The sequence below is a fragment of the Rattus norvegicus genome, chromosome 6 (assembly GCF_021556685.1).
Source record: "Rattus norvegicus strain SHRSP/BbbUtx chromosome 6, alternate assembly SHRSP_T2T, whole genome shotgun sequence".
In the NCBI taxonomy this organism is placed as follows: domain Eukaryota; kingdom Metazoa; phylum Chordata; class Mammalia; order Rodentia; family Muridae; genus Rattus; species Rattus norvegicus.
Window position 1 is genome coordinate 73,028,666 of NC_141539.1, and position 11,993 is coordinate 73,040,658.

At 39.2% G+C, this 11,993-nt stretch overlaps 1 pseudogene; it reads left to right on the forward strand.

Annotated features, from left to right (window-relative positions):
• Window positions 1-1,706: 1,706 nt before the first annotated feature.
• Atp5mc1l2 (ATP synthase membrane subunit c locus 1 like 2) lies at window positions 1,707-2,105 on the forward strand (annotated as a pseudogene).
• The last annotated feature ends 9,888 nt before the right edge of the window (window positions 2,106-11,993 follow it).

Here is an 11,993-nt window from a genome sequence, read left to right on the forward strand (position 1 = left end):
CCAATACAAAAACCAGAAAAAGACCCAACAAAGAAAGAGTTACAGACCAATTTCCCTTAAGAAAACAGATGCAAAATTTCTCCATAAAGTGCTTACAAACAAAAGGTCATGAACTGTAATCGGGTAGGCTTCATCCCAGAGAGGCAGCCATGGCTCAACCTATGTAAGTCGATAAATAGAATCCACCCCATAAACAAACTGAAAGACAAAACCTACGTGACCTTTTCTGTAGATGCAGCAAGGTCTTCATGCAGATGAAGATCTGCATGATGCAGAACACCCCTTCATGATAAAAGTCCCAGAGAGATTAGGTGTACAAAGAACATGTCTAAACATGATAAGGGCAGTTTGCAGCAAGCCCATAGCCAATATCAGAGTAAATGGAGAGAAAATCAAAGCAACTTCAAAAAATGTAGAACTCTTAGCTCCTTCTCTAGCACCATGTCTGTCTGCATGCCACCATGCTTCCCGCCATGACAATGACGGACTAACTTCTTAACTGTAAGCCATACCAATTAAATGTTTTTCTGTATGAAAGTGGCTGTGGGTTTGCTATTTCTTCACAGCAATAGCAATTCTAAGACAGAAGCTGGTGCCAGGGACTGGGGTATTGATAGAGTGGACCATGCTTTTGTTTGGAGGAATATGGACTTTGGGACTTTAAAGTATAAAAGCAGTTAAATGCTTTAACCAGAATTTAATACATAAAGTAGAAGCTTAGAAGACAGTAGTGATGAGAGTATTGAACTGTGAGAGCTTGGCTCAAGAGGTTTCAGATGAAGAGAGTATATTTTTTAATTATTTTATTTATTTATATCCCAAATGTTGCTTCCCTCCTGATCCCCCTTCCCAGACTTCTTCACCCCCTACCTCTTCTTTTCCATCCCTCCTCCCCTCAGCTTCTCCTCCCCTTGGCCTCTGAGAAGATACTCCCTTTCCCCATTCTCCATCCCTGGGGCATACAGCATCTACAGGGTTTGGGGCCTAGGGTCAGCCACTGTACGTTCTTTGGTTGGTGGCTTAGTCTCTGGGTGCTCCCAGGGGTCTAGGTTAATAACTATTGGTATTCCTATCAACATTTTTGATCCACATGAGGAGAATACTAACATATGGCCTATCCACCATTCTTGTGATATTTTGGTGAAGAATGTGGTTGCTCTCTGCCCTTGACTAAAAGTTCTGCCTAAAGCTAAATTGAGGAATTACAGATTACCAGTTTTGACAGAGGATATTTCAAAATAAACTAGAATTGACTGTTCTTTGCAGCTGTTAGTGGCCGGTCTTATCTAGATCTATAGGAAAGTAGAAAAGTAAGCAAGGAAAAATACAAAATCTACAGTTGGAAGAGAAAAGGAGCATCGGGAAGTGTTAAACTAGATGTCTTATGCTAAGTGAAATAAAGGGAGTGGTGACCGCACAGCAAGATCACACCCTGGTAAGCTCCCAATTTATGAAAAGGAATTTAAGAAACGTAAAAAGAAGTTGAAGAAAAGCTTAGAGCTGGTCATGGTGTCACACAATTTTATTCCCAGCACTGGGAAGGCAGAGGCTGGAGGATCTCTGAGTTCAAGGCCAGCCTGGTCTACAGAGAATGTTCCACGACAGGCAAGCTTAGGCAATGAAGGAAACCATTGAAAACAAAAAGCTGTTGAAATCTATTTGAGGCTGGGTACTTAGACCAAGGGCTAAAGCTGCAAGATTGAAATATGCAGACCAAGGCACTGCTCATTTCTCCAGTTACGATCCGCTCCTGTACCAGGGGTCTAATCAGACCTGTGTCTGCCTCCCTCTTGAGTAGACCAGAGGCCCCATCTAAGACGTCTTTCTGCAGCAGCCTACATCTCCAGGTGGCCAGACAAGAATTTCAGACCAGTTTTATCAGCGACACAGCAGCCAAGTTTATTGATGCAGGGGCTGCCACAGTTGGTGTGGCTGGATCAGGGGCTGCCATTGGCACAGTGTTTGGTAACTTGATTATTGGCTATGCCAGGAACCTGTCTCTCAAGCAGCAGCTCTCCTCCTATCCCATTCTGGGTTTTGCCCTATCTGAGGTCATGAGACTTTTCTGTCTGATGGTCACCTTCCTCATCCTCTTCACCATGTGAGGCTCCCTGGGGTCACCCAACTGTTCCTGAAGCTTTGACTCCATGCCAGTCCAGGTGCTGGAGTGTGCTGGAGTGTCTTTAAACAACGTTTAAATAACAATGTTTCTTTAAACAATAAAAGAAAGAAATAGAGAGGGAGGGAGGGAGGGAAGGAAGGAAGAAAAAAAATGTACTTGAACAAGGAGTCCATGTACAATCCTCATCAAACAACAGAACGTGGCACATTTGACCACATGGTTTTAGCTTTATAGTGAAAGATACAAGGAAAGGGCATCCTGCATGACTACAGAAAGCCTCTGAGGTTGGGCACATGCCTTGGGTGTCCCTGCATGAAGACCTAGAGATGCCATTGGATGCAGCTGTAAAGAGCATGAATTGCCTTGGAGACCCCAAGTGTTGGAAATGCCAGTCATGGGTACCTGCTAAGGAAAGTTGCTAACAGGGAGTAGAATCAGCCCAAGAAAAAGGACGTGTGTTACAGTCAACAATGCTGAAAGGAGTTGGACATTTAGAGTGCTTTGGCATATTAGATATGGGTATGCAGAGCTTAAAAGAGTTTGCCCTGCTAGTTTTTGGTTTTACTTTTGGACTGCCTGGCTACAGGAAATGGCCCCTTTCGGTTACATATCCACACTGCCATTCCTCTCAGACTCACATTGACTTACAGAATACTTCCCCATTCAAGGTCTCTGGGAACCCCACCCCTGCCAGCTGCAGATTTCCATTCATTCTCCTGGCCCTCTCTTCTATCTTTCATCACACCTGTTCTTGACCTTCCAGTTTCCCTCCCCATCCACTCTCACACCCAATTGTCTCCCTCTATGTGTCTTCTAAAGAAATTTTATTTCTCCTTCTAAGTGAGAATCAAGCATCCTTGCTTGGGTCTTTCATATTGTTTAACTTCTTTAGGCCTGTGAAGTGTACTTTATACATGGGTATCCTGTAGTTTATAGCTAACATCCATGTATAAATGAGTATATACTGTGCATGCCCTTTTGAGTCTGGGATAGCTTACTAAGGACGATATTCTCTAGTTCAATCTATTTGCCTGCAAAATTCATGATATCCTTGTTTTAATAGCTAAATAGAACTCTATTATGTAATAAACCACATTTTCTGTATCAATTCTTTGAGTGAAGGACATCTGGGTTGTTTCCAGTTTCTGGCTATTATAAATAAAGCTACTGTAAACATAGTGAAACACATCTCCTTGTGGTATGGTAGATCATCTTTTGGGTATATGACTAAGAGCAATAAAGCTGGGTCTTCAGGTAGAACTATTTCTACTTTTGTGAAAAAACACCAGATTAGTTTCCAGAGTGATTGTACAAGTTTACAATTCCACCAGCAATGGAGAGAGGTGTTCCTCTTTCTCCACATCCTTACCAGCATGTGCTGTCACTTGAGATTTTGATCTTAGCAATGCTGATGCATGTGAGAAGGAATCCAAGATTATTTTGATTTGCATTTCCCTGATGACTAAGGATGTTGGACATTTCTTTAAGTGCTTCTTGGCCATTAGAGATTATTCTGTTCAGAACACTTTGTTTAGCTCTGTACCCAATTTATCCTTGGATTGTTTGATTCTCTGGTGTCTAAGTTCTTAGGTTCCTTATATATTTTGGATACTAGTCCTCTGTCAGATGTAGGGTTGTCGAAGGTCTTTTCCCAATCTGTAGGCTGCTGTTTTGTCCTAATGTCTGTGTCCTTTGCCGTACTGAAGCTTTTCAGTTTTATGAGGTTTCATTTATTAACTGTTGATCTTAGATCCTGAAGCCACTGGAGTTCTATTTAGGAAGCTGTTTCCTGTACCAATGTGTTCAAGGCTATTCCCCAATTTCTGTTGAACTAGATTTAGCATATCCAGTTTTATGTTGAGGTCTTTGATTCACTTGGACTTGAGTTTTGTGCAGGATGTCAAATATAGATCTATTTGCATTCTTCTACATGCAGTGAGATCAGCAACATTTGTTGAAAATACTTTGTTTTTTCCATTGTATAGTTTTGGCTTCTTTGTCAAAACTCAAGCATTCTTAGGAGTCTAAGTTTATTTCAGGATCTTCAATTCTATTCCAATGATAAACCTGTCTCTTTCTATACCAATACCATGAAATTTTCATTACTATTACTGTGTAATACAGCTTAAGATCAGGGATTGTTATTCCTCATGAAGTTTTTAATCTTTTTTTCTCTCTCTTTTTTTTTTTTTTTTTTTTTTTTTTTTTTTTTTTTTTTTGAGCTGGGGACCGAACCCAGGGCCTTGCGCTTGCTAGGCACTCTACCACTGAGCTAAATCCCCAACCCCGAAGTTTGTAATCTTTCAGGACTGTTTAAGTTATACTGTTTTGTTGTTTTTGTTTTGTTTTGTTTTGTTTTGTTTTGTGCCGCGCCCAACCTCGACCAGCAAGGAAGACATGACCACAGGAGATCTTCTTCAAGAAGTTTTACTCAGGAACCTTGATACAATCTTCTGACCTCTATCTCTTCTGTCTCTCTCTCCCCGGGGAACGACCTGCACCACACTTAAATAGCTAGGACTGGCCAGTCCTAGTGTGTCATGTAGATAGGCTGTCACTATGTGGAAGCTAGCAGGCCAGGCAGACATAGCCAAATAAGGACTTGTTTACTGCAAGGGGCGCTCTCCCTTGGGAGGATGGAAGGCGGAAACCGGAAACCAGCGCCATGTTTGAGGCACCGCACGTCGCAGATCTCTACAGTTTTGTTTTGCTTTTGTTTTTCCATATGAAGTGGGGAATTGCTTTTTCAACAACTGTAAAAAATTGTGTTGTAATTTTGATGGGAATTGTATTAAATCTGTAGGTTGCTTTTATTTAGGTGATCATTTTTATATGTTAATCCTACTGATTCATGAGCATGGAGATGTTTCCGTCTTACAATATCTTCTTCAATTTCTTTCTTCAGGTACAGATCTTCCACTTCCTTGGTTGGAGTTATACCAAGATATTTTATACTATTTATGGGTATTGTAAAGGGTGCTGTGTCCCTAATTATGTTCTCAGCCTGTTTATTGTTTGTATAAAGGAGGGCTACTGATTTCTTTGAGTTAATTTTGTATCCAGCTGGTTGGCTAAAGGTGTTTATCAGTTGTAAGAGTTGCTATCATGAAGTATAACTTCCTGAACTCATAAGCTGTATATATACTTCTTTTATAAAATAAGTAAATAAATAACCGAAATCTGAAGTCAACAAAATGAAAGCTATTTTAACTGGCTTGTCAGCAAGAATATATATTTCTAAAGCTAGAGAGATGCCCAGAGGTTAAAAACACTGACTGTTCTTCCACAGTACCTGAGTTTGATTCCTATCAGCTACATAGTGGCTGACAATCTTCTGTTATTCCAGTGCAAGTGTATCAGGAACCCTCCTCTGGCCTCTCCAGGCACTAAGTATGTACACAGGTGGTGCATAGACATACATGTAACCAAACTACCTATAAAAGTAAATTAAAAATAATAATAAAGTTTTTTACTGACAAATTCCTAGGCCATGTCATATGAAAAGTTTACCTGATACTTAGACTCATATTGCGTAGAAAGATATGTCATGTCCACCTGCTGAAAGACAACTACATCACCTTCGTAGTGTTGCTTCTGTTGCCTTGATAAAAAATAAACCGATAAAAACAACCTATGCGAGAAATCTGTTTTCCTTCCCAATTCCAGGTTATAGTTGGTGATCCTGGGGAAATCAGGACATCAAGAATTTGAAACAATTACATTATATCCACAGTCAAAAAAACAGGGAGAAAAGGTGAACCTTCTTATCAGCTCTCTTCCCTACTCTTCAGGCTCCAACCCCACTGCAACAGTGCCATCCACTTTCAGGCTGGAAATTTCCACATCAAGTAACACATTCAAGATTGCCCCACCCACTGTTCGCCCATAAAATCTGTTCTATTTCCCTCTCCCAGGGAGATCCACGTGTACTCTGTTACCAGTTCCTTCCCCTATTCCTAGTTTGTTTGCCTCTGCGGGTTGTAGCTTTGTTATCATTTACTTAATGTCTAACGTGCGCTTACAAGCAAATATGTTTCATATTTGTCTTTCTGTGTTACCTAACTTGGGATGAACTTTTCTATTTCCATTCATTTTCCTGCAAATTTCATGAACTGGCACAGTAAAACTTCATTATAGGACCTATAGGTTATTTCCAGTTCCTGGTTATTATAAATTCAACAGCAATGAACTTGGAGAGTAAGTATCCCTGTGGTAGGATGACGGGTCCTTTGGGTATATGACCCAGAGTGGTAAGCTGTATTTTGGTATACATCCCATCTTTCTGAAGAATTGTCACATCCATTTCCATAGTGACAATACATGTTTGCATTCCTGTAGGGTTTATTTTATGTAACCCTACCTAGATGGAGTTAAAGATTCTCTCCAGAGGTCTGGAGAGATGGCTCAGCGGTTAAGAGCATTAATTATTCTTCCAGGTCCTGAGTTCAATTCCCAGCAACCATATGGTGGATCACAACCATCTGTAATGGGATCCTGGGCCCTCTTCTGGTGTGTCTGAAGACAGCAATAGTGTACTCATACATAAAATAAATAAATAAATCTATTAGAAAATATTCTCTCCAGACTTTGTATCATGGGTACATGCTTGTTCATTCCAAGAATAGCCCCTGCATATATCTATCGATTAGTTCAGTAATTGAAATACAGAGTAGGGCTGACAATATCATTGGACTTGATGGGAAGAGAGAGATACATCTCTGGATTCAGTGCTTACTATCTGTCCATGGACTTGGAGAATATATTTTAAGACATCATTTTCACAGAGGATGATAGTTTTTTTTTTTTTACTAATGATCACCTGTTTCTTCTAGAAGATTATGTGGTATATTATGTAGTATGCTATGCCCCATGTAATGCTTAAAAAAACTGAAAATGAAGAAATGAAAGCATATGGGTTTTCTGTGTCCTGTAACCAATACTATATTCTCAGTACTGATAACACTGTCTGACATACAGCATATGCCCAATATAAATTTGTCAAAACAAAGAGAACACTTACTATTTATGGTCCTTATATAATTCTCTGTCTCTTTATAACATTAGAGATAAAATACTTAACATCACTTATGAGTAATTACAGAAATATCTGCTAGGTATTACACCAGCTGAAATGCATCTTAATTTGATAATTAAACAGTCCTTCCAAATACTCTGGCACACAAACTTGAAAGAAGAAAAGGCCAAATACTTCATGTATCACAAGGAAACATGTAGGAAATGAGGAAATAGAGAATAATAGATGGACACCCTTAAAAGTCTTGGTTCCATCTTTTTCCCTGCAATAAAATCATCTGTAATGTGGTTAATAATCTTTCTACATCTCCTTTGGAGTCAAACAATGTTGGGGGTTAGCATAAATGGAGAGATGTACTGCACTGATGTCTAACTACCAGTTGAGGGCAGCAGAAAGCCATTTGGGAGAAAATTAATCTAAGCTATTGAAATTCTGCCATCGCATGAAACTAAAGATGGAGTTTTTGTAAGATCTGAATTTGTATAAAAAAATAAAGCAAGTCTACAGTTATGCCAGCAAGAACAGAGTAACCAAATACATTAATAAAGGACACTAAATATCTACAGAGAAAGACAAGACACAATGCCAGGAAACTGAGGATGTTCTGGACTCTATTCAGTTTAGTTCCCACAATGAATTGACTCAGTCATCTCTCTCCAGAACTGCTGATTTGAATGGCATCTTAGATTCTATTCATGTCCAAAGTTTTGCCTCCCAGGATGACTACCAAAGATGTTGAGTAGACAATCTTTCTGCAACAGTGATGTTTCCTTTGGAAATAACATTGTCATTAATATATACAAACTGTGCTGGTTGTATCTATGTATTAGGAATACACACAACAACAGTGAAAAGGAAAGAAATCAAAGTTAGTGAGTGTGGAAAGAAGGAAGGGGGAAATGACGTGATTATATTATAATCTCGAAAAATTTTAAAAAATGAATAAAGAGGGAAAACCATAGCACAAAGTCAGTCTATCACATTGCAAGGAATCTCAACACTTTAAAGTATATGTGGTAGAATCCTAGTGTGGGGCACATCAGAAAGTACTTTGTACTGTGAAATACTTCTACTTCCTGAAGTACTGACTCCAAGCCTAAGACAGGTAAGTGCAGGCAATAGTTATTGACTCCAAGGCCAGGATATGGTGTCCTTTTCTCTGCCTTGCAAGCTGAATGGCCTTATGTAAGATGTTCAACCCCGTGGTCAGTTTTCTTAGAAAATTCACAGGAGAAAACATGCCTTATTAATCTTATACAGTCTCAACATTTCTGAACCAAAAATTCTAAATCTGAAATGCTCATAAATCCAATGTCTAGATGCCATTTTAAAGGTTTTGGATATGGGAGCATTTGAGATTTAAGGTTTTTCAGATTAGGGATCTTCAACCAGCAACGTCTACATAAATATTCCTTAAGTCTGAAACCCTTCCTGTCCCAGGATACAGGGCTAAGAGACCCTCACACTGCACAAGCACAAGGACATAAGGCATCTTAGTTGTCATTCCAAGGGCTAAAGGGACAGAAACATTGGAGGAACAGAATGGCACCTGAGAAAGAAACCTTTGAAAGACTCCAACTGTTCCTCAAAATGAACCGTGTACCTTCTATAAACTCTGGGCAGGTGGCAATGGTATTCTGTGTGTGTGTGTGTGTGTGTGTGTGTGTGTGTGTGTGTGTGTGTGTGTGTGTTTACAGCCTTCGTGAGACTGAGCATATGTACATTCTGAGTGATGTGTGCCTTCTATAAACAGTATTCTCCTTGTTAAATCTGTGCAATAACATTTCTTGTTGGATGAAAGCTGGAAAACCTTTGCTGTCAGCTCCTGAAGGAATTTATTCAAAGTGCCACAGGGACCAGTAGACATGTAGGCTATTTGTAGTCAGACTACTTTGGCTCTGGTACCTAAACAATTCATATTAATTTATAATTACAATGAGGATATGGGAACACATCAGAAGACCTCAAATACACCTGCCTCAGCTTTATGGATGTATGTTCAGTCTAATCACATTCTCACATGATTTTTCTGGATGGACAGGAAGATAGAGTGGAGTGCATGCCAATGAGTTAGTGAAACGCTGATTGAAAAAGTAGAAGGTTATTTTTCTGGTTTTGCTGGGGTTTTTTCTATTAAAAACAAAAACAAAATAGATAAGAGGAGATTATGATAAATATCAAAAGGAAAAGACAGGCTTATCACTGGTAAACCGTCTGTTATATCAATTCAGAACTGATACTGAATCAGTTCCTGTCTCAGGGAAAGAGGGGTTGCAAGTAACAGTGCTTTCTCCAGAAGAGTATCTTGCAAGGAGAATTCTTGGTTTACAGATTCATAGATCTTCTGAGCTCCATGAAATAGTAAAAAGGTTCATCCTTTTCATTTTTGGGTATAAAGAAATGAAGGTAAGGAAAAGCATTGGGACTAGCTCAAGTTCAACCAGATACTGCCAAGTGTTCCAGTTTTCATATTTCTGACTGTCAGCTTGGTTCATGTGCCAGCTTGTGGCCACAATGCACTGGGAAATCAAGAGAAGTATTAGTAAAAGTAAAACGTGATCAACAAAACTTGTAACCCTAAAACCTGGGTCCTTGTATTCCAAGGGCCCTCAGCTGTTTTGCTGATGGGAAATTAAAAACACACTTCAGCAAGTACATGCACAAACCACACCCACACATATGGCCAGCATACAAAGTCACAGGAATGAGATGAATTCTTCTACTACCTCAGTCCAAAGTGCTAAATGCCAAGCAAATGCTAAAGTTGTTATTCTGAAAATTCTTGGACTCTCTAGTCTGCCATTGCTAAGACTGCACCTGTGCCCACAGAGTCCATTTATAATCTTCTCTACAAAAAGAAAAAATGGAGTCTGTCCAAGCATACGAATTCTGTTACATTGAATTTCAAAACATTTTGAGCAATGGTAACATAGAGAAAGCACAGATGTGGTTATTTAAAAAACGATAGAAAATCGTTAGTTCCTGATACAAACTAGAGAGTAGTCTCAAATGAGTACCCAGTGCCTCAGAAGAAATGTCAAAGTGTCTGCTTGTTTCCATTTTAATTATTTATATGTTTATAACTCTCGTTATCAATTCTTGCTGATAATTTGTAAAATTAATTTAATACCACAAAACTACCTTGGATGAAAAACTGACATAGAAAACATAGTTTAATTTATACATAGTTTAGTTTATGTGTTCATGCTATGAATTTTGATATTACAGAGTTCTCTTTGTAAGACAATCAAACTGTATTAGAAAAGCCCACTGTGCCTCAGAAATCTTAAAAATAGCCAACGCTCACTTTCATCAGTACTATTCAGTCTCATGGTCACTAGATGGCACTGCTGCTATTTGAATGAGATTTCATTTCCACCCTTTTTTTTTAAATGTGGTTTGTGAGAGATTTGGGGTGTCATTTTTTGGGAGTTTGTACAAGCAGAAGATACCTGGCACCTTGTATATTAACAACTACAGGAATTTTTTGTTGAAAAAAAAAAAGCACTCCAAAGGTGACATAAGTTCCCAAGAGAAAGAATGGTAAAGCCAGAATGGAAAAGTTCTTGACTCTGCATGTCACCAAGTTTTAAGTGGCAGGAACATTTCATCTGTGAATCACAAACCATCCCTAAACCCACTGTATAACATTTATTACACATCTAATTTTACTTGGCTTTTTGCTGATGATCTCCTTGGAAACTGGATGCATGAATCATGTAGACTTATGACTTTTGGGGCAGAATTATATGAAAGAAAGTTTAATAAGGTGACCTCTCTCGGGTTTGTATCCTTCTTGTAAAGGGATACCTACAAGCCCCCAAAAATAGTCCCTAAAAGTTCTTCCAAGTAGAGAAATATACCCTACACATGAGACCATGCAAAGCATAGAGCACATCTATGGCAATTTCTTGTGGCATTTCTCTTTAGAGACTGGAGTGAAGAACACTCTAGAGATTCAGTGAGGACCAACCTGATTTCCCAGGACAAACTTCAATGAGGAGAAAGGAAATGTGGGACTGGAGAAAAGATGAAGTCTGGTTTACTGTTAGAGGCAACCAAGAGCTAGACTTTGGATACTCCTGCTTTCTAGAGAGAACCAAAACGTCCAGTTTACTCCAGGATAACTGAGAAGCAGCAGAAAGAAGAGAAAGATTCACATACTCACTAAGAGTTTTTGTACCCCCTTTCCAGAATCCTTCTTAAGAAAAGAAGAGAAGGGGGAGTGGTGATCATGCCCTGAAAAGAAAAGAAAAGAAAAAAAAGCCAACATTGCAACTAGCCTTGGGAAAATCTCCACAGATGAGCACTTCTGTCGAATTAAGTGGTTCGCATTAGCAGCCTACACACGTAGAGGAAGGCTAGCACGCTGTTAATATAATGCAGAGGAGGGATGATAGACCTGGGAGAGGAGAGTGGAAGAGCTAGTTTTGCATAAACCAAAAAAAAAAAAAAACACAAAACAAAACCCTGAGACCTTGAGTTCTTGGGGCTGTGGAGTAAAGTGGGTTTAGAACTCTCAAACCACGGGTCACATTAACTTAGATTTTGTGATTGTTAAAATATATATTTAACTACCTTAAAATAATTTATACATAAACCATGAAAATAGTTTCCTGGTTCCCAATTGAGCTGCTATTGAGCCAGAAGAAGAGGAAGAATAGCCTCCCAGAGGTATCCCGCGTGGAGCATCTGAGACTAGGAGGGAGAAAGAATGGGGGGAAAGGGCCTTTCTCTTCATCACCTCCATTCGGTTTCTTCATCTTATTCTTGAAGAAATGTTGAAAGATATAGGCTAGAAAAGAGAGAGTAGGAGGAAAGGGGAATGAAAGGTGA